General features: G+C 41.2%; 1 protein-coding gene and 1 long non-coding RNA gene across 6 annotated transcripts in view; one reads left to right on the top strand and one right to left on the bottom strand.

Moving 5' to 3' along the window:
• Positions 1 to 6,994: 6,994 nt before the first annotated feature.
• LOC147379782 (uncharacterized) lies at positions 6,995 to 8,327 on the bottom strand. Its single transcript, XR_015163597.1, has 2 exons — positions 8,155 to 8,327; positions 6,995 to 7,899 (listed from the first exon to the last, which is right to left on the bottom strand). It is a non-coding gene; the product is annotated as an uncharacterized LOC147379782 (long non-coding RNA).
• Positions 8,328 to 8,343: 16 nt separating this feature from the next.
• The window catches only part of ATP13A3 (ATPase 13A3), a 79,493-nt gene continuing 63,684 nt past the window's right edge, over positions 8,344 to 24,152 (top strand). For 2 of the 5 annotated variants that reach the window (XM_086399175.1, XM_086399154.1), the window contains exons 1-2: positions 8,344 to 8,838; positions 9,946 to 9,989. The gene's annotated coding sequence lies outside the window, so the exon portion shown is untranslated. Of the gene's footprint in view, positions 8,839 to 9,945; positions 9,990 to 23,471; positions 23,798 to 24,152 lie in introns of those variants that run through there. The other 3 variants (XM_086399169.1, XM_086399162.1, XM_086399165.1) reach the window with 3 other exon arrangements.

The raw sequence follows: 24,152 nt of genomic DNA, 5'->3' as shown, positions 1-24,152 counted from the left end.
GTATGCAGGTCAGGAAGCAACAGTTAGAACTGGACATGGAACAACAGACTGGTTCCAAATAGGAAAAGGAGTTCGTCAAGGCTGTATATTGTCACCCTGCTTATTTAACTTATATGCAGAGTACATCATGACAAAAGCTGGGCTGGAAGAAACACAAGCTGGAATCAAGATTGCCGGGAGAAATATCAATAACCTCAGATATGCAGATGACACCACCCTCATGGCAGAAAGTGAAGAGGAACTCAAAAGCCTCTTGATGAAAGTGAAAGTGGAGAGTGAAAAAGTTGGCTTAAAGCTCAACATTCAGAAAACGAAGATCATGGCATCCGTCCCATCACTTCATGGGAAATAGATGGGGAAACAGTGGAAACAGTGTCAGACTTTATTTTTGGGGCTCCAAAATCACTGCAGATGGTGACTGCAGCCATGAAATTAAAAGATGCTTACTCCTTGGAAGGAAAGTTATGACCAACCTAGATAGCATATTCAAAAGCAGAATTACTTTCAAAGTAATTTCAAAGTAATTCAAAGCATTACTTTGCCAACAAAGGTTCGTCTAGTCAAGGCTATGGTTTTTCCTGTGGTCATGTATGGATGTGAGAGTTGGACTGTGAAGAAGGCTGAGTGCTGAAGAATTGATGCTTTTGAACTGTGGTGTTGGAGAAGACTCTTGAGCCTCCCTTGGACTGCAAGGAGATCCAACCAGTCCATTCTGAAGGAGATCAGCCCTGGGATTTCTTTGGAAGGAATGATGCTAAAGCTGAAACTCCAGTACTTTGGCCACCTCATGTGAAGAGTTAACTCATTGGAAAAGACTCTGATGCTGGGAGGGATTAGGGGCAAGAGGAGAAGAGGACGACAGAGGATGAGATGGCTGGATGGCTTCAGTGACTCAGTGGACATGGTCTGAGTGAACTCTGGGAGTTGGTGATGGACAGGGAGGCCTGGCGTGCTGCAATTCATGGGGTCGCAAAGAGTTGGACACAACTGAGCGACTGATCTGATCTGATCTAGGTGCTAAGGATGGATGAGTTGGGTATCTGCTCATGAAAAGTCAGGGTCTGGGTGCTTCAACAGATAATCCAAAGGGTTTGGATCCCAGAGGCTGGATCCCTACAGCTTCATTTGGTTTTACTGATCAAGAGTTTGACCCTGGAGCCAAGCTTCCTATGTTGAATGCAGGCTGTGTGTTGTTTATTAGCTCTGTGACTTTAAGAGAGTTACTTATTAATAGTATCTTTTCCTACTCTGTAAAATGAAATTTTAAGCTTTCCTCAGTTTCATCTGCAAACATTGAGATGATGATAGTACCTACTTCCTGAATTATTCCAATGATTAAATGAAATGATACATATAAAGCTACCTTCCATTTCCAACTCAGGGATTGAACCTGTCTCTTATGTCTCTGGCATTGGCAGGCAGGTTCTTTACCACTAGTATCAGGTGGTAATCAATCCCTTGGTTGGGAAGATCCCCTGGAGGAGGGCATGGAAACCCACTTTAGTATTCTTGTCTGGAGAATCCCATGGACAGAGGAGCCGGGCGGGCTATGGTCCATAGGGTCGCCAAAGTCAGACACCACTGAAGCAACTTAGCAGCAGCATGAGTGCCACCTGGGAAGGCCATGCAAGGCTTCATCTAGTGCTAGATCTGTAGCGATAAACCAAACCAACTCAGCAGCATGAAGAGATGGCTTCCTGGGAGGGCAGGGGAAACGCTTTCTGTGTCCCTTCCCCTTAATTCCAAAACTCCTTTGCCCTTTATAAACATGGATAACTGATAACTTTTTCAGTCTTATGTAAAGTGCCATGCAAACATAGCCTCAAGACAAACCATTTCCTCTCTCAAAAAGACTACTACTTTTAAGCCCCTTCTAGAAAAATTCTGGCACCGTAATAAGTCCTCATCTTTACAGAGTTGAAATCTGGTGGGGGAGATAGTGTTAAATACATACATAAACTCACAGGTAAATAAAATTGGGATGATGGTTATAAAGAAAATAAATGGAGGGCATCAGAAAATAAAGGAAAGAACGAATAGTTAGGGAAGGCCTTTATCAAGAACTGATGTACACATATTTAAGCCAAGAGCTGAATTTGAGAGGGTTAGCCAAGCAAGGAAACAAGGGAAAGAGAGAAACAAATGGTTGTGCAAAGCCCCTGAGGGCAGGAAAGTGCAATCTGTTTGAAGAACTGAAAGAAGGCTTGTGATTAGAATGAGGTAAAGTGGGGAAAGATCTAGGCTGGGAGGAAGGTGAAAGACAGGAGTGCCAGGAAAGGTGTAATGTTGGGCAGGCCACATCCAACACTGGACTTTATAGGTCAAAGACGTTCACATTTTATTTTCAGTGAAATAAGGAGCAATTGAAAATGTTTATCAGAAGCTATGCTCCAAGTCACACATAGTAATTCACTTTGCTGTCGTGTAAGAATGGGATTGGAAATGGGTAAGGATGAAATGGTTTCTGGGAGGGCAGGCTTTCCTGATGTGAAGAGCCAACTCATTGGAAAAGACCCTGACACTGGGAAAGACTGAAGGCAGAAGGAGAAGAGGATGGCAGAAGATGAGATGGTTAGATAGCATCATAGACCTCAGGGACATAAATTTGAGCAAACTGTGGGAGATAGTGGAAGACAGGGAAGCTTGGCACGCTGCAGTCCATGGAGTCACAAAGAGACACAACTTGGCAACTGAACAACAACAAGGATGAAATTCGAAAAATCAGTTGGAGGGTAAGGCAGTAGTTCCAGGTGAGAGATGCAGGTGGCTTGAATTATTCTAGTGGAAGTAGAGATGGTGAGATATGAAAGGATTTGTAGTGGATTTGAGAATGAATTGGAAAGAATGACCCCTAGGTTTCTGGTTTGTGGAGCTGGTTAGGTAACAGTGCCACCAGACCAGAAAGCCTAGGTGAATGTCTGGTTTGGGGAAGAAGGGCAAGAGTTGAGTTTTGGATGAGTGAATTGATGAGGTACTACTGAGGAATTATGTGACATATGGCTCATGGACATACGGCCCAGGGATTCTGAAGTGAGACCCGGGCTACAGATACATATATATATCATTATGTTATAAATGTACATACAGATGATAGCTATCACCATGGTGATTGATATCATTTGGGGGAGCAAATATAGATAAGTGCTCTTATCCTTTTGGGGGGTTCCAGATGACTTTGAAAAGCTGATAGAAGCTATACTTCTTCCTTTAAAAGTATTTGTTTTCATTCAAGTTTAAGGAACTTATAGACCTCCCGAAGCCCATCCACAAGTTTTGTAAGGTCCATAGATGACAAAACCAAAGCAAACCAAAACAAAGACCAAAATCCAACAACACATCCACACAGACTGTACAAACAGAAAAATGGGCCCTGCATTCAGCCTTGGGGAGCAGCACCGTTTAGAGGTGAGACAGAGGCAGTAGCCACAAGAGTCTGAAATGATACACACAAAGAGGGATGTGGAAATAGGAAAGAGACATCCAGATAAAAGTGTTTCAAGAATGGGAGATAAAGTTGCTGAGAGGGCTGAGAGATAAAGACTAAAAAGTATCCACTGGAGCTGGCAATAGCAGTGACCTTTGGGAGGCCCAGGACTATACTTACAAAGGGTTAGAGCTCTTGGAAGGAGGCACTGTCTGCCCCTCGGCAAAAAGGTGAGCGAAGGAGATACTCCATGCCGGTGTGGGTTAATGCATAGATTTGTGGGTGTTCCCTCTTGATGGTCTACAATTTTTTTTTTCAATGAACTAGAAAGGTAAGATGATGTAAGAGGGGAAGACAATCGAGAATAAGGGTGGAAAGTGAAGTGAGAGCTTACCAAATGACTGAGTGACTAAGCACATGCACACATGGAGGACTGTTACTTATTTGGAGTTGTAATTGGAGGTTGGGTCTCAAGGAATGAGTAGGATTAGAGGAGGGAAGGGCTGGGCTCAGCATGAACAGAAGTCCAGGCCCAGAATTATCTTGGGCCAAGAACCAGCCAGCCTTCCAGAACTTTTCAAGCTTCACTCCACTCCCTTTCCCTTCATCTTTGGCTTCTCCTTTTCTAGCTTATCTTTCCCCTTAACCTATAAACATGCTCAAGCTTTTCCCAGTGACTCAGGAGCTCCTCCCATCAGTGTCCAAATTCTGTTCTTTCCTACCCAGAACATCTGTAACAGAAAACTGTTTGAAATATTCAATTGCCCTTTTTCTTCCTATAGCTTTTTCTTGTTTGGCCATGTGTTGCCTTATTTTGGGGATGTTGGCTGTTTCTTGAAGTTTGGACCTCTCTGTGGTCTTTTAAAGGCAAGAGTGCATTGACAAGTTCCTGTTGCGTTCCTTGGAGATACATGTAACAGCAAGACACCAGGGGGAACTCCTGCAGGATTTTAGATCAGTTCAGTTCAGTTTCTCAGTCGTGTCCAACTCTTTGCGATCCCATGAATCGCAGCACGCCAGGCCTCCCTGTCCATCACCAACTCCCGGAGTTCACTCAGACTCACGTCCATCGAGTCAGTGATGCCATCCAGCCATCTCATCTTCTTTCATCCCCTTCTCCTCCTGCCCTCAATCCCTCCCAGCATCAGAGTCTTTTCCAATGAGTCAACTCTTCGCATCAGGTGGCCAAAGTATTGGAGTTTCAGCTTTAGCATCATTTCTGCCAAAGAAATCCCAGGGCTGATCTCCTTCAGAATGGACTGGTTGGATCTCCTTGCAGTCCAAAAGACGCTCAAGAGTCTTCTCCAACACCACAGTTCAAAAGCATCAATTCTTCGGCACTCAGCCTCCTTCACAGTCCAACTCTCACATCCATACATGACCACAGGAAAAACCATAGCCTTGACTAGACGGACCTTTTTTGGCAAAGTAATGTCTCTGCTTTTGAATATGCTATCTAGATTGGTCATAACTTTCCTTCCAAGGAGTAAGCTTTAATTTCATGGCTGCAGTCACCATTTGCAGTGATTTTGGAGCCCCAAAAAATAAAGTTTGACACTGTTTCCACTGTTTCTCCATCTATTTTCCATGAAGTGATGGGACCGGATGCCATGATCTTTGTTTTCTGAATGTTGAGCTTTAAGCCAACTTTTTCACTCTCCACTTTCACTTTCATCAAGAGGCTTTTGAGTTCCTCTTCACTTTCTGCCATGAGGGTGGTGTCATCTGCATATCTGAGGTTATTGATATTTCTTCAGGCAATCTTGATTCCAGCTTGTGCTTCTTCCAGCCCAGCGTTTCTCATGATGTACTCTGCATATAAGTTAAATAAGCAGGGTGATAATATACAGCCTTGACGTACTCCTTTTCCTATTTGGAATCAGTCTGTTGTTCCATGTCCAGTTCTAACTGTTGCTTCCTGACTTGCATACAGATTTCTCAAGAGTCAGGTCAAGTGATCTGGTGTTCCCATCTCTTTCAGAATTTTCCACAGTTTATTGTGATCCACACAGTCAAAGGCTTTGGCATAGTCAATAAAGTAGAAATAGATGTTTTTCTGGAACTCTCTTGCTTTTTCCATCATCCAGCGGATATTGACAATTTGATCTCTGGTTCCTCTGCCTTTTCTAAAACCAGCTTGAATCAGGAAGTTCACAGTTCACGTATTGCTGAAGCCTGGCTTGGAGAATTTTGAGCATTACTTTACTAGCGTGTGAGATGAGTGCAATTGTGCGGTAGTTTGAGCATTCTTTGGCATTGCCTTTCTTTGGGATTGGAATGAAAACTGACCTTTTCCAGTCCTGTGGCCGCTGCTGAGTTTTCCAAATTTGCTGACATATTGAGTGCAGCACTTTCACAGCATCATCTTTCAGGATTTGAAAGAGCTCAACTGGAATTCCATCACCTCCACTAGCTTTGTTCATAGTGATGCTTTCTAATAGGGCCCACTTGACTTTTAGATACGTTTGTGTTTTAGATAGTTCACTCTGGAGGCTGAGTGGAGGATGAATTTGTCTGAAGAGATTGTTAGGAGGCTACTGTAATAGTTCAGGTTGGAAAGGATGACTGGAATGTTTGCCAGTGGAAATGGAGGTAGAGATTTGAGGCTTATTAAGGAGGTGAAATAGAAATGACTAGATGATTGGATAAGACAAGGGGCTGAATCAATAATGACTCACACTTGGACTTTTCTAATGGTTCAGTGGGTAAGACTTTGCCTTCCACTGCAGGGGGAAGAAGCAGGATGGGTGGGCAGGTTCCATCCCTGGTCAGGCCACATGCCCTGCTGCAAGGCCAAAATAAAATAAAAACACTCACATTCATTCTCAACTTTCTAATTCTGATGGCTGTGGATGCTGGTGCCAACAGCTGAGGGAAGGGCTGCTTTGAAGGCAGAGGGCAAGTTTAGTTTTGGACAAGCTGAGTTTGAGGCACCCCTATGATATCTAGAGCTTCCTGGCAGGCAGTTGGATATTTGGGTCTAACTCTTGTGGAAGAGGTCTGGGCTGCAACTGCTGATTGGGTAATTGCAACGTGACGTTGGAGGTGATCCCCTAAGAGTAGAATGAGAAGAACTGTGGGTTTGGAGTCTTGCATATAAGGTGGAGACTCACAATTAGTGGCACTTAAGGATGCCCCCCAAGGAGGCAGAGGCCTTATTTACTGAGATGTGAGAACTGGAAGAGTATACTCTTCTGCAAACCAAGAGAATGTTGAGATTCCAGAAGGTGGGGGTCATCTGAATTGTCAAATGTAACAGAGAGACCCAGAAAGAGAATGCCTGCAGAATGCCTACTAAGATTTGGGAGAATGAAACTCAGGGGTTCTCTTACCCAAGCAGGATGAGGAAGGGTGTGTGTTGGGGAGAAGAGGGGAAGCTGGAATGCCCAGTGAGGAGAAATGAGGAAGTGGAGACAGCAGAGAGACCACTGTTTAAGAGGTCATGAGAGGGAGTGGAGCCCTTGGAAGCTAACTGGAGAGGGTACTTGGAGCGGAGGTTGGGCGCCATAGTTTTGTTTTTAGGAGCTAAGCTTGTTTAATGGCCGAGGGAAAACAGCGAGGATCCAAGTAGCAGTGAGAGGTGAGGAAGGAAGCTTTATGGGCTCAACCCCACCAAGACAGCTTCTTATAGTTTGCCCAACAACGACCACACTCCTTATCTCATTTACTCATTTGAGGGAGGAAACAGACAGTGAGACTGATCCCATGGGCTAGAGAGAGGGCTACAGATCCATCTGGGTACAGTGTGCGCCACACGACGCGGTACGAGGAAGTGCGCGTAAACTGTCCGGCTCCAGGTGACATAGAGGCCCAGGAGCGTGTTCCTGACTCCTGGTGAGGCGACATCGATGTCATGGGTGTGTGCTGTCTCAGATGAGGTGTCACCACGTGTCGTGGATCAAGGGTAGCAACCCCCGACTTGTAGGATCATGTGCCAGGAACCAGAGCCTGACAGCTCCCAAGGGCGGTGCACCAGAGGTCCGGAGCCTCTTCCGTACTTCCGCCCCTGCAGATGGGAGTTCTGTTGGCCGCGAGGTGAATGACACTAACAGTGATGGTGGGGCCTAAAGGGCACGGGCGAGAGTCTTAGGGCGAAAATATGGCCGGAGCCCGAGGCAGCAGGTGGCTGAGTGCGCTCCTTGTGCGGGTCGCCCAAGGGACGCCGCGAAAATCGAGCCCGAGGCAACAGGTGGCTGAGTGCGCTCCTTGTGCGGGTCGCCCAAGGGACGCCGCGAAAATCGAATTTGCGATTTGCTCACGCGGCCGGAAGATTTGTTCATCTCTGTACCCCGAGATAAATCTTCTGCTAGGGGAAGTATTTAATTTGCATCCAGCGCTGTCGGAAGAAAATCCCTATCACTGGAGGAGGTGTAGTGGGCGCGTGGGAGCTTTCTCTTGGGTAAGCCTTCCAGTCCTCCTCGCAAGGCTGGGCACCGCTGAGTCGGTTGTTAAATGCGATCTATAGTTTTTGGTTTCTGCAAGGGGGAGTGTAATGTTAAGGAACCGCGAGCCGAGCCAGGATCTGACCTCCTCTCCATCATTCTTGTACAAGCTATCTCTGTGACCTTGACTCTGGGCAAGTCAGGCTAGGCCCCTCACTACAACTCGGTTTCCCTGTTCATAAAATGAGGATTTGGACTGTAAACTGGTCTTTGCACGGCGGCCAAGATGGCAAATATCACCTCCTCCCGCCAAAAAAAAAAAAATGCCGTCCTGCGTTAGTAACCTACCCAACACACAGCTCCTCAGCAGCGTTCTTACTCCCTCTTTCTCTTCTGCTCTGGCCTGGGGAAAGGGGACTGAAGGGGAAGATGTGGGCGGGGCCTGGCCATCGCCCCCGCCCACTCCGGCCCCGCCCCTCCCGGCGTACCCTCTGCGCCCCTCCGCCCTCCGCGCTGGATGAGGCAAGCACGTGACCTCACATCCGGCGCGGGAGTCCCGAGCTAGCAGCGCGCGCTCTCCTGTCCGCTCGCTGGCTCTCCCCGCAGCTTGATCCGGGCGCCACCGCTGAGGGGAGGGGGGTTCGCGTCGTCGCTGGCTGCGAGAGGCAGTTTCGGAGTGCAGAACGCCCCCCTCCCCTGCCTATCTCCCCCTGTCGCCCGCCCTTGTTCTCGCCCTGTTGCGGCTGCACGCAGCCGCCGCGGGCGCAGAGGAGGAGAGCGCGGACGCCCCAGCGCCCGGCTCGGCCCGGGCCCCGCCGCGGCGCCTCCCTCCCCTCACCCGGAGCCGCAGCGCGCGGCGGCGGCGGCTCCTCGAGCTCGAGCGACCCGCGGCCGCCGGCGCCGGCCGAGGGCGATGGGGCTGGGCTGAGGTGAAGCGGCGGCGGCTACAGCGGCGAACCCGGCCCCGGCCCCACACGGCTCTTTGGCAGCTCCGGACGGGAGGCCGCCCGGGAGACGGCGCCGGGGCGCCAGGTGAGTGGCTCCAGCTTCCCCGTCACGGCGGAGGGCAGGGTGAACGGGACGTGGAGCGGGTGGTGGTGGTGATGTGGGAGGTTGGAAGAGGTCAGTGGTATTGTTGGGGGTGGCGGGCACCAGGTCGGCCTCCTTGGGCCGGAATTGGCATCATTTTTCGGGAAAGGTGTGTGTAGGGTGAGGAGGGGAGCGCTAAGACTGTTGATTGTCTGGGACAGGTGCGGCGAGAAGAAGGGCTTCACGTTGTGGGTGTGAAGGCCTGGATAGGAAACGCCGCTAGTTGGGGAGGCAAGTGTGTTGGGATTTGAGAGTGAGATGGTGAGGTGGTCCAGCGCTTTTAGAAAGTCATGGAGATGGTGAGATCGAAGGTAGCAGTATTGGCAGGGAGCTTGATGGGTTTGCTTGGGTGCTTACTGAGGAATCACGGAGTAATAGCCTTGCCAGTCACCGCATTAAGCCGAGTGAGGCCCAGAGGGGAAAAGTGACTTAACTTGCCAAAGGCCTCTCACTTCGACTCTAGAAACACCTAGGGCCCTTTCCTCCAGTAGTTACGTGACCGCTCTCTTTATAGCTTTTCCTTCTCCCCACGTCTTCCGAAAAGCTAGGTTCTGATGGATGTGTGACCTGGTTTTTTTCTTTTCCTTTTGCGGGCGTGGGGAGCCCAGGGAATCTGATTTTGTTGTTGTTTGCTCATCAAGTCGTGTCCGATTCTTTGCGACCCCATGGACTGTGGCACTCCAGGCCTCCGTGTCCCTCACCGTCTCGGAGTTTGCCCAAATTCATGTCCATTGAACGGGTGATGCCATCCAACCATCTCATCCTCTGTCGCCCTCTTCTTCTGCCTTCTATCCCAGCGTCAGGATCTTTCCCAATGAGTCGGCTCTTCGCATCAGGTGACCAAACTATTGGAGCTTCTTCAGCATCGGTCCTTCCAATGAGTATTCAGGGTTGATTTCTTTTAGGATTGACTGGTTTGATCTCCTTGCTGTCCAAGGGACTTTCAAGAGTCTTCTCCAGCACCACCAGTGATTGGGGATTGACAAAAATTCAGAGCTTCCGAATTTGGAAAGCTTTTGTAACAGGTGTTTATCATTCCTTTTCCCATAGATCTGAAAGAAACATCCTTGGATCTTGGTGTCTGGACATAGGAGGTATGAATCACTCACATAATTAACTACTTTTAATCATCAGTGTTTTAGAGCTATATTTAGTGGTTATATTAGTGCAAAATGAATGGGTATGGGGTTGTAAACCTAGAAACACAAACCTAGGTTTCCTGCACATGATTCCAAACTAAATGAGTAGAACATTTGTGTATGTAATGGCTATTTTGGATCTCTGAGTCAGGAAGTTAGAATTTTTTTAAATCTTTGAGAAATGCAGGAACATTTAAGATTATTGCAAAATGAACACTTTTCTGAAGACTGCTGCTAATCTGATTTGATTGTCTTTTGAAGAGTGATTACCTAGTTAAAAATGCTCTGCCTTTGCTTAAAATTCAGCACACGTATTAATTTTGTTTCACTGGAATATATGTGGTATTCTTAGGATTGTTGCTTTGCAGAATAGGCTATAGTTGCCAAAATAAAAGTTTGTGAGCATCCCATTATGGTTTAGCAACCCCTTTTAAAGGCAGTTGCTTGAAATAGTGGGCCTATTATTAATCACTGTCATGCAAGTTTACTTTTGCTAGTGTCCTTGTTTTTGCATTACCCACCATTAGATCAGGTGAGGGTGAGACAGCTAAGTGAGATTTTTGAACATTAGAACAACAAAGCCTGTTTTTGATCAGAGAATTGAGTAGGAAAAATGTTGATCCTGGTTACTTTAAATCCTAAGTAGTGCAGTTATAATAAAAATATTAAGTAGCAATTTCTTTTGAAAATAAAGTTGACAGTCGTTGCTTTGACTCCGTGTTCAAATTATGTAGTAAGAGGGCTGAGTTCTTTGTCCAGGAAGCTTTATTTGGGGTAGCTCTGGTTATTAAAATTATCATACTGTTCCTTTGCTTAACTTCCCTGTTCTTTTTCTTTCTTGTTTTATTAACAAAGGAGAATACTAGTACTTACATCACAGTTTTGAGGACCTGCTGAGAGCATATGTAAAGGAAAGAGCACTCTTCCTGGCACGTAGTAAATAGTTTTTTTGCCCCTTCAATTCTATATACTGACTCTGGCTGTGCTTGTTTAGTATGGTGGTTTTGTAACCACTGTAAATATAAAGTTTCAAGATGTGAATATACTTTATTGCTAAAGTTGATGGCAGTCCTAGGAAATGGGCAGTGATGAGTGATATGGGGCATCCTGTGGAATTCTGTCTTTCTTTTGTAACTTTTCCCACTGGTCTAGGTGATGGTGGAAATGGGAACTTCATGCCTGTAAATGACAATGAGGGTTGTAATTTCTAAAATCTTAGGAGACAGAAATACAATTTCGTAATGATATTGATTACTTGGTTCATTTAAAGCTGGTTTCTGTTCACTGGTATACGGAGTAATCTAAGCGGATGACCTTGTGAATGGATCTTAAATTGAATAGGAGTTAGCAGCTTATCACTTACTGAAAACAACATTCTTAAAACAACTGTCAGTGGTATGCTCAAGGAACACAGTCTGATGTCTGAGATCTACTTGGTACATATTCAGGTTTGTTCCAGTGATGGAATGTGTTCTGAATGTGCTAGATAGCTCATCTGGTTCAATCTGGATCTAAGAGTTAGCTGATGAGATTTAGTCTTTGGTTTTGGAACATAGTTTTTCTGTGTGAAATGAAGACCACTGGTTTGTTGGAGAGAGTAAATCTGTAGTTATCAAACTGTATTCTAATTGACCCATTTAACTAGTCCAGGTAATGTGCAAGGAAATGATAGGTAGCGTCTTTTTGTGTGTGTGTGTGATAGTGTCTTTAATCTTCATTTGTTGAGAGTAGAGGAATAAGAGAGGATCAGAATTGGGCCACGTATTTTAACATTGAGGTTAAAAAATAAAAGGTTCTAAGCTTTTTAATCTGGAGAAAAGTCAGTATCATTTATAAGGTAGAATATGTTGAATTAATGGTGAAGTAAAAGTCGTTGAGTCATGTCCGACTCTTTGCAACCCCATGGACTATACAGTCCATGGAATTCTCTAGGCCAGAATACTGCAGTGGGTAGCCTTTCCCTTCTCCAGGGGGTCTTCCCAACCCAGGGATCGAACCCAGGTCTCCCACATTGCAGGCAGATTCTTTACCAGCTGAGCCACAAGGGAAGCCACAGGGAAATTAATGGTAACTAGTAATTATAAAATTGAGATAAAAACATTTGTATTAGTAAGATTAAACATAGAGATAATATGAAATGTCATGAATAAATGCTAATTGGAAGAAACGATCACTATTACAATGGTGAGTTGAAATTACTTTTTGATCTTCAGTAAGAAAGGAAAAAAGTGGAATGAAGGAAAAGGAGAGTTGGCCAGGTGTCAAATGTCTGAGAGTGAGGAAAGTTAAGGATGAGGAATGCTGAAGAGTTTCCATAGACCAGCTCTCCAGAGAGAACTTTCCTAACACCAGACCTCATGATACTTAAACCCAAAGGCTTGTATTGGGGCCTTTGCTAGGTGAGATGGTAAGTCATTAACTCAAATAACAAACTTAGAGACTGTCCAAATTTAAAAAGGACTTAATGTACCATAAGGTGTCTCCCCAAGGGAAGAGTTCTTGCAGATTTATGAGAATGGAGCTGCCCAGAGGCATGTGTCTTTGAAGTTACAGGTGAAAATGCATCTTTCACCCCTTCTGTCACCAAAGGCCACTAAAACTAGGATGAGCTGAGAATGCAGGAAGGAGTAGTACTCTGTTTGAAGTCTCTTTTTTGCATGTGACCTGAAATGCGTGAAGGAAGTTGTAATCAATCTCTTAATCAAAATTTTTGTCTAGTTAACCCTTTCACTTACTTGCTATGGATCTTGCTTTTAAATAATCTGTTGAGGGAATTGCCTGGCAGTCCAGTGGTTAGGACTCTGCTTCCACTGCCAGGGGCCTGGGTTCAGTCCCTGGTTGGGGGACGAAGATCCCACAAGCCACGCCCTCCATAACCCCCCACCTCCCTGGGGAAAAAAAAGCCATTGACAGTCAGATATTAGTTGGGTTAGAAATAAAATTTCCAGGAACAGTGAGTTAGAGTAGAATTTCCTGAGTACATGATGTGAAACTTGCTGATGTCTATATAATCTTTCTCAAAATTTTTAAATAAAAATATTTCTGACTGTTGTTGATAGCGAAGTGAAGAACTGTTCTACCTTAGCACACTTGATTAATTGACTCATACTTAGTTTTTCTTATTTTTTTCACAAAAGATTTATGAGTTGGACATTGAAATAAGGAGGTATGAGATTGGAAAATAATAATGTTGAACAGTCAAAGGTTATTTAGATTAGTCCCTTCTTTTTATAGAAAAGGAAACTGATGTCTGGAGAGGTAAGTGACCGCATGTTGGTAAAGGAGAAGCTTTCTGTTGGTTGGGTATTCTTTTCACCCTGTCTTTAGTTTGAACTGTGTAGTAATGGTACACCTCAAAGCTTGGTGGATGTTTGTGGGTTTGTTTTTTTTCTCCGTTGAGAACCAGCTTTAAAGTATTGCTTTTGATCATTTGACAGACTTCTATTACATTTTTAGTTTATTTTAAAGTAAGTCATGGAACAGCTCTCACATGTGTTTAGTGTGGCTTCTTTACAGCATCCTATTGCTCTCTTTTTCCCACTTGTAAAGTGGGGTGAAAAATAGTAGCTTACTCTGCTATATAAAAGACAAGTGTTTTGGATCCTAATTCTTTCTGATCTGAAGTCCTGAGTAAAGTGAAATCCAGTTTTGTGTAGGGGCTTTGGACTTAAATTCTCATTTAAGGTAAAATCCTGTGTAGTCAAAATTACCCGTGAAAAAGTGGTTTAGGAAGGCACCAGTTTGAAAACTGGTTAACCAACGTACTGTTTTTCAGTTCTCAAAAGCTAGTGTTTTCCCCAGCTGTTAGTACAGGTGACTTTTTTTCTGGAGTCGTAATCTCCACGGGGACTGGACTTTGGATCGACGGAGGAACAGCAGAGTCAGTCTCCATTGCCTGCGCACTCTGGTACGAGGATGTGAAGGCAAGCATCCTACCACCGTTATTTAGAGTGTTTTTCTTTTTTCTTGCAGCACAGATAATTGGATTGATGTAATTAAATCCACGTGTGATGTGATTCTACAGTGTGAATAATAGAGAAAGAAATTAGGTGTTTAAGAAAATCTATTTCCCTAGGGTTATACTGGGTGTTTTATACCACACACTAGCAGAATTAAGGGCTAAGGAATAAAGTTGGGATTATTGGGGCACTGTTGGTACTTTTTGTAATTTTAGGTGGATATTCAGCTACTTTCAGTGTTTTTAAGAGTGAATGTCACCTTACTGGGAGCAAGATTTGCTTTATCTTGAAACAACTATAAGTTGTTAATATTTTCCATGAAGCTTAAAGTATTTGAACTTAATATCACTCTGGGGGTAGCACAGTAAGAAGACCCCATTCTTTAAAGAAATGTCATGGTCTCTAAAGATTTAACAGTCATATGCCCCAGTAGAGGGCATGGTATATTGGTTAAAATGTGATCTCAGAACCTTATACATATAAGAGATTTTGAATTCCAGCCTCATCGCTTAACTACCTCTATAGTTAAGTAGTTTTTAGTTTCTTCATTTGCTGAATGGAGATAATAAAACCTAGAGAGTTCTGAGGGTAAGAGGCCCAGTAATTGGTAAATTACTATTGTTAGTTTAATAATATTTAACATAGTCAAAACAAGCCGCCCTGTGTGTGTGTGTGTGTGTGTGTGTGTGTGATGAGAGAGTGTGTGGATTGTGATTGAGGATTTCTTTTTTCAACTAGAGTAGCAGGCCATAATGACATACTGTTTAATTCAGGCTTTTCATAGGAAAAATACCATGATTTTGTGTCTTTGGTAGCAACATCCTAAAAAGTGTTAATTCCATGTGTCTCTTATACATTTGATGTATATTTTTATCTTGATGTTCCTGGGTGTGTCTTCAGACTCTTCACCCCCCTATCCTCTGTATTACTGTTACCTTTTTTTTTCCTCTCCCTGGCTACATTATAAAATCTAAAAATATGTTTAATTATGTTTTCTTAATAGGACTTTATGTTCCCTTATTTAGAAATTCTGGTTAGTGAAGTATGTCTTCATCTTTTCTTTAAAAAGAGGGCTTGACATTTGTTTCACTTCTGTGGCCTTTGGATTGATTTCGTTAAAATGTGAGTCACTGGTTCTTCTTGGACCAAATATTTTTTCCTTACTATTTTTATTATATCCCCAAGCACCAGAGTTCTTACTTGACTGCTAATTATCATAATATAATTCAGTTTACTAAGTAAAATGTAAAGTACTACAGGCAGGTGGCTTAAGTAGCACTTAAGTACTTGAAAGACTAATCTAGCAAATTCTTAGTTAAAATAGATTTTTATTTTATCTATTTGTTATTTACTTATTTTTATTTATTTGTCATTTACTTATTTTTATTTATTTAATCTATTTTTATCTGAGTTCTTTTGATGTGAAAATATACTTGTTATAATCCACAGGTATTTTCTGTTCAGTTTTTAGTGAGAAGAATAGAAAAACTGCTTAATTTTGTCAGGTTCAAAAGCATCTTAATGTGTTTTTTCCCCAAATCCTTTCTCTGCATCCCATAGCGAGTGACCTTTCTGCGTGTTCTTTTAAAAGTTGTGGCAATTACCACTTACTGTAGTGCATAAGAGTTGTGATTTTATAGGCAGTAAGGAAGGAGGCTGGGTTAGGGCTTCTTAGTTGAGCCCTGAGTTTGTGTTAGCATATCTAACTATTGGATACTTTGTTAGATCCTGTCGGTGCCCAGCACAGGACCGAATGTTGGGTATACACTGATAAGTGAGTTCTGCCTTCTTAGAGGTACACAGTCTAGCAAGGGAACTCAGAACTGCTGCACTGCACCCCGTTCACATTGTATTCTTTGGGAATGTGGGCCCCTCCTCATGGCCTTGGGTCTCTTTCAGTTGAGAGAAGTTCAGAAGCTTCATTACATACAAGTTAATCCATAACTTTATCAAACAAGGTCTTTCATCATAATTTGATTCTGTGCCATCTTTTAAAGCTCCATTTCCAACCATTCCTCAGAGGCCATCCTCTGCTCCAGCTAGTTCAGGCAACGTGTATGCCCTGACGTTTTCTCAGATTTCTTACCTTAGCACTTGTGCATGTGGTAATTCCTCTACTTGGAGTCCATCCCTCTCTCGTTTCCCGTCTTTGTACGGCTTGTTTGCCTGATGAACTTCACCGCTCAGGTCATCAGGTCTTAGATCAAGGGAGAGCTAGCTCTTCTCTGCAGACTTCTCTGTCCCCTTCACGCCTCGTCCTCCCTCCCTGTGCCCCTCCCTTCTCTCAGTGCTCCCGTGATGCATACTTCACTGCAGTATGCAACCGCTTTGTGTGATATGTTTGCTTACTTGTCTAACCTAGATTTGGCTTCTTGAGGTTAGAAATGTAATCTTTGTAATCTCCAGAATGTAGCACGTACTTGGCATGTGTGGACATGACATTCCAACAAATGATTTTTTATGAAATAAGAAGTAGTGATCAACCATAATGATTCTTGCTGGAATGCTAATGTAATATTATTAGATTTATTTTGAAATATTAGAGTACTTTGGCAAAATCTTGGTGTTTTCAATTTGCCTTTCCCTAAATCAAACAATTGGTCTGGGGTTAGATTTCAAGATACTAATACTTGGCTAGGATAAAGGCCCTGTTTTAAGTTCATTGATGAACATGTTGGGAGACTCTCTGTCCATAATAATGAAAAATTGTCTCTAAAACAGAAACAAAGCTTTTCAGTCCAAAAAGAATGAGTGATCCATGGGGTTGCCAGAGCGCCAGCTCCATCTACTGCTGCCAGCAGCACCCCTGCTGCTCCTGGGTGGGAGTGGGTGAAATGACGATGGGGAGACCCTTCAGGGAAACTCAGTCAGATGTACTCTCGACTCTTACATGAGCCAGCCTCTTTGCGTGCTAGAACCACAATGCCTGCTCCATACTTTATAAGAGAAAAATTTCATTTCTTAGAGATTCATCAGAGCTTCCTAGAGAAGGTAGTTGACCATGGTCTGGAAGGACTAGCAGGAGGTCTTCAGCCAGACTAGGTTAGGTAGGGGAGGGCATTTTTTGCAGAAGGAACAACTTACATAAAGGAATGGAATGAGGAATCAGTAGGGCTCTTAGAGGAACTGCAAGCTGTGTTCTGTATAGACTGGATTAAGGTTTGTAGGAGGTGAATAATAATCACTGTTGACTGGAGGAGGATGTTGACAGCTAGGCAGGCCAGGCTCCGAAGGACTTTGTCTTGGAGCCTGTCGGGCCTCTTCTGCCCATTTCCCATGGAGGGCAAACGCATAGTAGCAGTGTGCTGTAAACTTTCCAAAGACTTGCTAGTAAAAGGCTGCTGCACCTTGTTTAGTTCAGTACTTTTCTTCAATTTATATGAGCAGGCAATGCCTTTAAAATTTTGGAGGGACTTTTATCAATTGGGAAATGCTGCTGCAGACAATAGCAAGCTCTGGAAATTTTAAACAAAGAGAAATGATGCTATCTGGTTCTTCTATTGGTTTGAATGAGGGAGACTGGAGAAGGCTCTGGACCCGAGCTGAGGCATGCCTGTGCAGATAGGGGAGGTGGGTATGAGAAAAGCAGAGATGATAAGACAGAGCCCAGATGGATATAGAAGGTGTGGGATAGGTAGGAGTCTAGGGTGACTTCCAAATTCCTGGCATGGCTTTTGAGGCAAGGGCTATCTTATCTGTTAAAGGGGTAGAGGGGAGCTAGTAGTGATGGCAGCAAGTGGGAGAGCAGGTTTTTGGAAGATGAAACAAGCCTTTTTGGTGTTAGCAAAATGTGGTCAGTAGATGTTTGACTCTGTGGGTCTGGGAGAGAGCAGTGCTGACAGTACTGATTGGTGGTTGCCATGGTTGATGGGACAGTGGTATCACCCTTTGCCCCTGACAGAAACATAGAGAATATTTATGGCTAAGAAGTGGGCAGAGGAAGTGGAGGCTCGGGAAATATTAATAATTAAGAAGTGGGCAGAGGAAGTAGAGGCTTGGTCACCTGGCTACCTGCCCCATGACCCAGGCTAGTATGATAGGAAGTAGAATTCAGCTGCATTGTGGTAGGTAAAAAGGTCATTTGTGCTCTGTCTTGGGAACTTAGTCACTGTTTTCCATATGAAAGCATGCATTTCAAGTATGTGTTGCTTTCAGATGAATTTTTGGAAAATGGATGGTGCTATCTACATGACATCCCTTAATGTGTTGGTAAGGCTTTTCTATATAAAGTCATTCCGTGCTTGGCCTTCTAGGGAAAGTGCAAAATGCTGATCTTAGTTAAGTGAAGATTATTTTCCTTCAGTTTTTCAAAGACAATATTGATTGAAAACTGAAAGTAGATAATGCCAGTTAAAATATTTTGTAAACTAAAAATCCTTCTACAAATGTCAGTCAGTAGTACCCAAACACATTGATTTTTTTCTTTAATCCTGAATAGTGGGTTACAGAATGACCACAGGAAATGAGGAAGTTTAGGTTTCTGTGATAGTTGTGCCTTGAGTAAGGCCATTATCCTCTCCAACAGAAACTTAAAGTTCCATATTATTGAAGTATTCGTTGAATGCAGATATAAGGGCTTTATACTTGCTTTCCGTGCTGAGTCAACTTGGGTAGGTTTCAAATTGGAGAAAAAGGAGTAAAGTGGGTTTTCCCACATTCACATAATTGAAAAAAGCTGATCCAAGTGCCTGTCAGTTATAGCTGTAAATTTGCAGGATTGGACTCTTTGTACAGAATGGTTTCCTGGTGATTTTGTGCTTCTTTGTGGTTGAGTCTTTATAATGTTTGGAAGAACGAAATGTGAGCCATACTGTAGTATAGATCATGAGTAAATTTTATATTCTTACAAGCATAATACAGTAATCCTGAAGTGAACTGCTGAGTTAATGAAGAAAAATTATTTGGAGTTTGTTGTTATAAGAAAAATGAACAAATCTGTAGTCCATGTGTGACTCTTTAACATACTGAAGATTTAGAAGTATAATTCTCTGGAAAGTTCTCCTGTTCACCCCTCTTTTTTTTTCTCTCTCTCTACTCTTCTCTGCCCCCGCCCCTTTCTAATCCTAGTCCTTCCTTTCCACCCTGCTTCTCTATTTTGATACTTTTCTGCACAAATGATCACTTTATGTTTTAATATTCAACTACAGTGTAGTCTTTTGGAATACTTTTAATCATCATCTTAAACTGAGCATTGTAGTGCAGTAATGCACTTCACTCAGCTGAAATGACAATGCTATAAACACTGTCCTAGGAGCATGCATTGATGGCTGCATCACTGGGGTCAACTGTCAACTGCAACAGTGACACCTAAGCTATATCCCAGTTGTAACTATGCTAAAATGTGAAAGATGAGTCTTAGAATTAATGTGTCTAGATTTCAAAGACCACCTTTTAAATTGCTGATTGAAATGTCAAACAAGCTATTAGGGATTTGGACTAACAGCATTACAGTTTAGAAGAAATAGTTACTAATTTGCATTAAAATAGAAGAAACATTCATGTATATATTGCTTAATGAAAACCTTTACTGCACCTCTATAAAGTAACTTTTTAAAATTGAAGTATAGTTGATGTACAATATTATGTAAGTTACACATGTAAAATAATAGTGATTCACATTTTTGAAGATTAGGCTTCATTTATAGTTATCATAAAATATTGGTTGTATTCCCTGTTTTGTACAATGTATCCTTATAACTCACTCTATACATAATAGTTTGTACCATTTAATCCCTTAACCCTAAAAGTCTAACTTTTAGTTTGGGAATTACTAAACAATTTGATTTAGGCTCAAACAATTTGATTTATTTACATAGTTATTAGAACTCTTGATTTGTCAGTTTCTTTTGTATCAAATGCCCATGCTATACAGTTTCTTCTGTGAGTGTTTAAAATACTCTCATTTGTTTCAACTAGGTTTTTTGTTTGTAAGTACCCAGTCTCACTCCCAAAGGAAAAAAAAAAGTGCAAAACTTTTATATTCTGTTTCAGAAGTCTAAAAGTGCAGAGAGGAATTTGAAGAAAGGGTTTGTGATAACATACACGTATAGGTACATGTGTGATTTCTTATTGGGATTGTTGGGTCAGAGTATGTAGGAGGTTTAAGTTTTTGTATATCGTCAGTTGATTTCCCAAAAAGCTAGTACAGATTCACTCTTAGCAGCAATGTATAAAGGTGCTTTTGTTGTTGTTGTTGGCAGTTAAGATAAGTAATTTTATCACATAACTTCATACTTTACCTTATCCTGTTCTCCAGTAGGATCATGAGCTTTAACTGTTACTGTTTTCCCTCCTCCCTGGTTCTACAACATTGTACCCTAAATTCTAGTTTCAGATGAGTGTGATTTTGGGAGTCTGTATGAAGGGAATAATATCTGCCTTCCCCTCCCCATTATCATGTGTTTTATGTTTATTGTGATGTCTTATTTTCCATCGAGACACATGCAACAGAAGTTCTATTATGAGAAGCTCCTACTTTGTCATATTAGTATTTGCATTGGTACTAAAAAAAGTGTATAAAATTTCTTACCTTTAATCATACTTAAATCAGTGATTGCCTTGTCCAAGTTGTGAAACCTGTCAGTCTTTCTTACCAATGTTGGAGCACCACCTAATGGTGAAAGAGCGCAACAGCTGGCTATATACACAGGCAATACTTCAGGAGGTCAAAAACTTTCATGGTTGGAATGAATGGTGATTTATTACAACCGTCTCATTTTAGTGGAGAAATTGAAACCAAGATGGGTGAAGGAACTTGCAAAATAGTTCATGTGGAGTTAGTTGACATTTAAGAACAAGTTAAAGCTGACTCTTGAGTTCTGTACTCTTCTTTCTGTTTTGTTTTTGTTTTTTTGTATTTTGGGATAATGTATATCTCTTACTGTTCCTAATATAGTAACGAACATGGCATATATGGTCACTTAAGGTTTATAGATGAATTAGTTTGATAAAATAATTTAAAATTTGCTGTTGCTTATGCTGTATCTCTGGTTAGTACTTTTCCTCAGTGGAGCCAAAATATGGAGGAAATAGAAAAATAAAATAATAAAAAAATAAAAAGAGCCAACTGTAGCTTTCTTGAAATATATTTGTTAAGGGAGCCTTCACATGGCTACTTTACTGTGTCTGGGGTAAAATAACAGTGAGAGAGTGCTGTGCAGGCACAGAGTGGAATGCTTTAATAGAGACCATTGGAGGTTCCCATAGGTTCAGGCCCACAGGTGGCCGTGTGTGGGAGAATTAGAATTCTGTACATATGCTCAGTCTTTCTTCTTTCTCTCCTTATCTATTTAAAAATATTATTGCACATAGATGGTAGGAGCATTCAAAGAGTACTGAAGTCTCTCCCTTCCCATCCTGACACACTAGCTATGTCACCAGTTTACAGATCTGTTCAGCCTTTTGTTTTAGGGGTGGGTGCCAGTTTTCTTTTGAGGCCTTTTTGGTTCTGCCAGTTTTGAATATTCACAGTTTAGGACTGGTCTTAACCACAGTGAGCCTGTCTACTAGTAAAGTTTTGAAATAAATCTAGCAATTACAGTACTTTGAAAACTCTCCTTGAGTAGGGAGTTTTAGAAAGTTGAATACCTGAGGAAGATTTAAGGGGAAGTATAAAAGTGTTAAGATCAGAGTAACTTGAATAAATGAAAAAAATCTCATATTAAGTAAACAAACTTAATTATGCAAACTTAGTTATGATGTATGTAAATGATTAATTTTAGTCATTTCCTTTTTAAATTAAAATAATGAAAATAAAGCATAGATGCCATTTGTCATTTCAAAGGTGCCTTCTCCCAGTTTGTACTGATTAAATGCTATACAGTTGACTGTAATACTCAAAGCCATTATGTTGTGTAATGATAGTCTTACCACATGGAGTTTCTCTGAATAAATGGGTTTCTTTCTTTTTTTAAATAGTGTATATAATAAAAAATTATTAAAATGTATGCACATATGCTATAGTGCAGGTTAAGTTAGAACTCTTAATGTTCTTAAATTGACCCTAAGACAGAAAATTGGATTACCTTTCCTAATTATAACTTATTTTGTTAAGCTATCACATTGTTTTGTAACTCACAAAAAATAAATTATACAAAGACTGCACTTTGCAAATGTAAATACAGTTTTGGTTTGGTGTATATTGGATACAATGGTCTTCCTTAAGCCTAAACACAGAAACAAAAGCATGTATTATAAGAGAAAGTTCAAGATGGGAAGTGATAAAATGGGTATTGAGTAGAGCTTTGTTAAAATTTAGCTGGTATCCTTGTAAAATTTCCATGTATTCACTAAATTATATTATGTCATTCTTATTGTTAGGAGCTGACTTGAGTGTTAAGTTTTACCCTTTTCACAATTTTGTTACTGCAGTTGGGAGATTGAGATTTTTTTGTTCTTTTTACACAAATATTTGTATAGATATTAAAATTAAGGTTGTACAGTGAGTAAAGATTTCATGTTTGTTAGGGCACATTTTATTTCAGTTGACTACTGCACATTTTATTTCAGTAGAACTGTTCTTGAATTGCAGAAGGTCATCTTAATTGCTGAGGATGCTACACATTTGACAATGAAATAATACTCAGAATGCTGGCTGTGCTGTTTATTTTTTAGGATTTTTATGATACCTTTTGCTTTGTGGTCTTGAAAGATGTATTTATCAAATCTTTATTTAACATGAGTAGGTATGTTTAATTCTCCAGAAAAAGAATCTAGAACTACAGAATAAAGTAGGATGATTCATTTTGTTTTTCAACAATACAAGGTAGCCCAAAAGTTTAGTGCAGTTTTAATTTTTAAGACTTCAAAAGTACATGTTTACAAACTTATGAAGCGTATCATTTGAGAACTTTTTAACTCTTAATTTTGTGAACATTAAATAGTATGTTTTTATTTCTTTTAACTCCAGTCTCCCTGAAGTTGGCAAATACCAACTGAAGTAAAAAATTAAAAATATTTATTCAGAATATAGTTTGCTTGAGGTTTTACTTGAGTGGCAGATCATTAATGAAATCACCTTGTAAAATTATCTACTTTGGAATTTTAGGCAGGTACATGTCCTCAAAGAAAACCCGCCACACATACTGTTATAATATTGTTACATACATATCCTCTAGGCACATACATATCCTCAAAGAAAATCCTCCACACATACTCTTACAATATTGTTACAGCTCCTGTGAAACTCAGGTTTGAAGCAAAGATACCTTAAGTTTTGGGATTTCTGTTCTTGTTGAGGCCAACTCATCCTGTTTTAGGAAATGAGATCTGACTCTTATTCTAGATTTAATACTATACAGTAGTAGAAAAAAGTTAACTTTCACAAAAATTAGATTTAGTGAGTTTTATTCCTGATAGCTTCATCTTGTCCTGTGCTGCTGTTCTTACTCAACACAAAAAAATCAGGTTCATTGTAAATGCAAGGAAGGGTTTGGTTAAGCACAATAGCCTATAAGCTGCTTGCTGTTTAGATAACATCAAGGCTCGTCATGCACTGTGGAATTGGGACTTCAATACACTAGCTAGATGCGAGTTATTCAGATATTAGGAGCTCTTCAGTGGCGGTCAGATGGCGGAAGGTATATCTTTTGAAAATCCACAAAAATTGGTGCATTAAAAAAATTCTGAATTTTAGTGTCTTAGTCATTTTGAAAACAGTTCAAAAAGAACTCAAACAAGTACGTGGCAGAAAATTCTCATTTGAATGAATTTTTATGTGTAGTTTTATTTTGTTTTTGTTAAGAGCTGGCTTTTGAAAGTTCTGCTAATATCACAGTTGGAAGGAATGATGATATAGTGCTATTGGTAAGAAAAATTTCTTTGTTTTTTATGATCTAGAAATTGACTTGATTAAAAAACACATGCACTCAAACCACCAGAAGTTATACTTCTGTAAGTCAGTGGATTTTAGAAGTTTGATATCAAAGCTTTAAATATTTAATTAGATAATTAGTAGAATAGTGTTTAACATGTATTTTCACCTTTATAAGTAATATATTTTGAAATGCTCATGTAGATTTTTATCTTCATAGATATGTCATAGAAATGATAAGGGATTTCTATTTATGTACATGTTTTTAAAATTTAAATATATATTTTCAGCATGTTTATGTTCAAATGTAAGCTGTTGCAGTTGTCTCACTGGGTTTTACTAAAAGTT

The sequence above is a fragment of the Bos grunniens genome, chromosome 1 (genome assembly GCF_055505025.1).
Source record: "Bos grunniens cultivar Pamir isolate PY7600 chromosome 1, Bosgru_T2T1.0, whole genome shotgun sequence".
Taxonomy (NCBI): Eukaryota; Metazoa; Chordata; class Mammalia; order Artiodactyla; family Bovidae; genus Bos; species Bos grunniens.
This window is presented reverse-complemented; position numbering and strand designations above follow the sequence as displayed.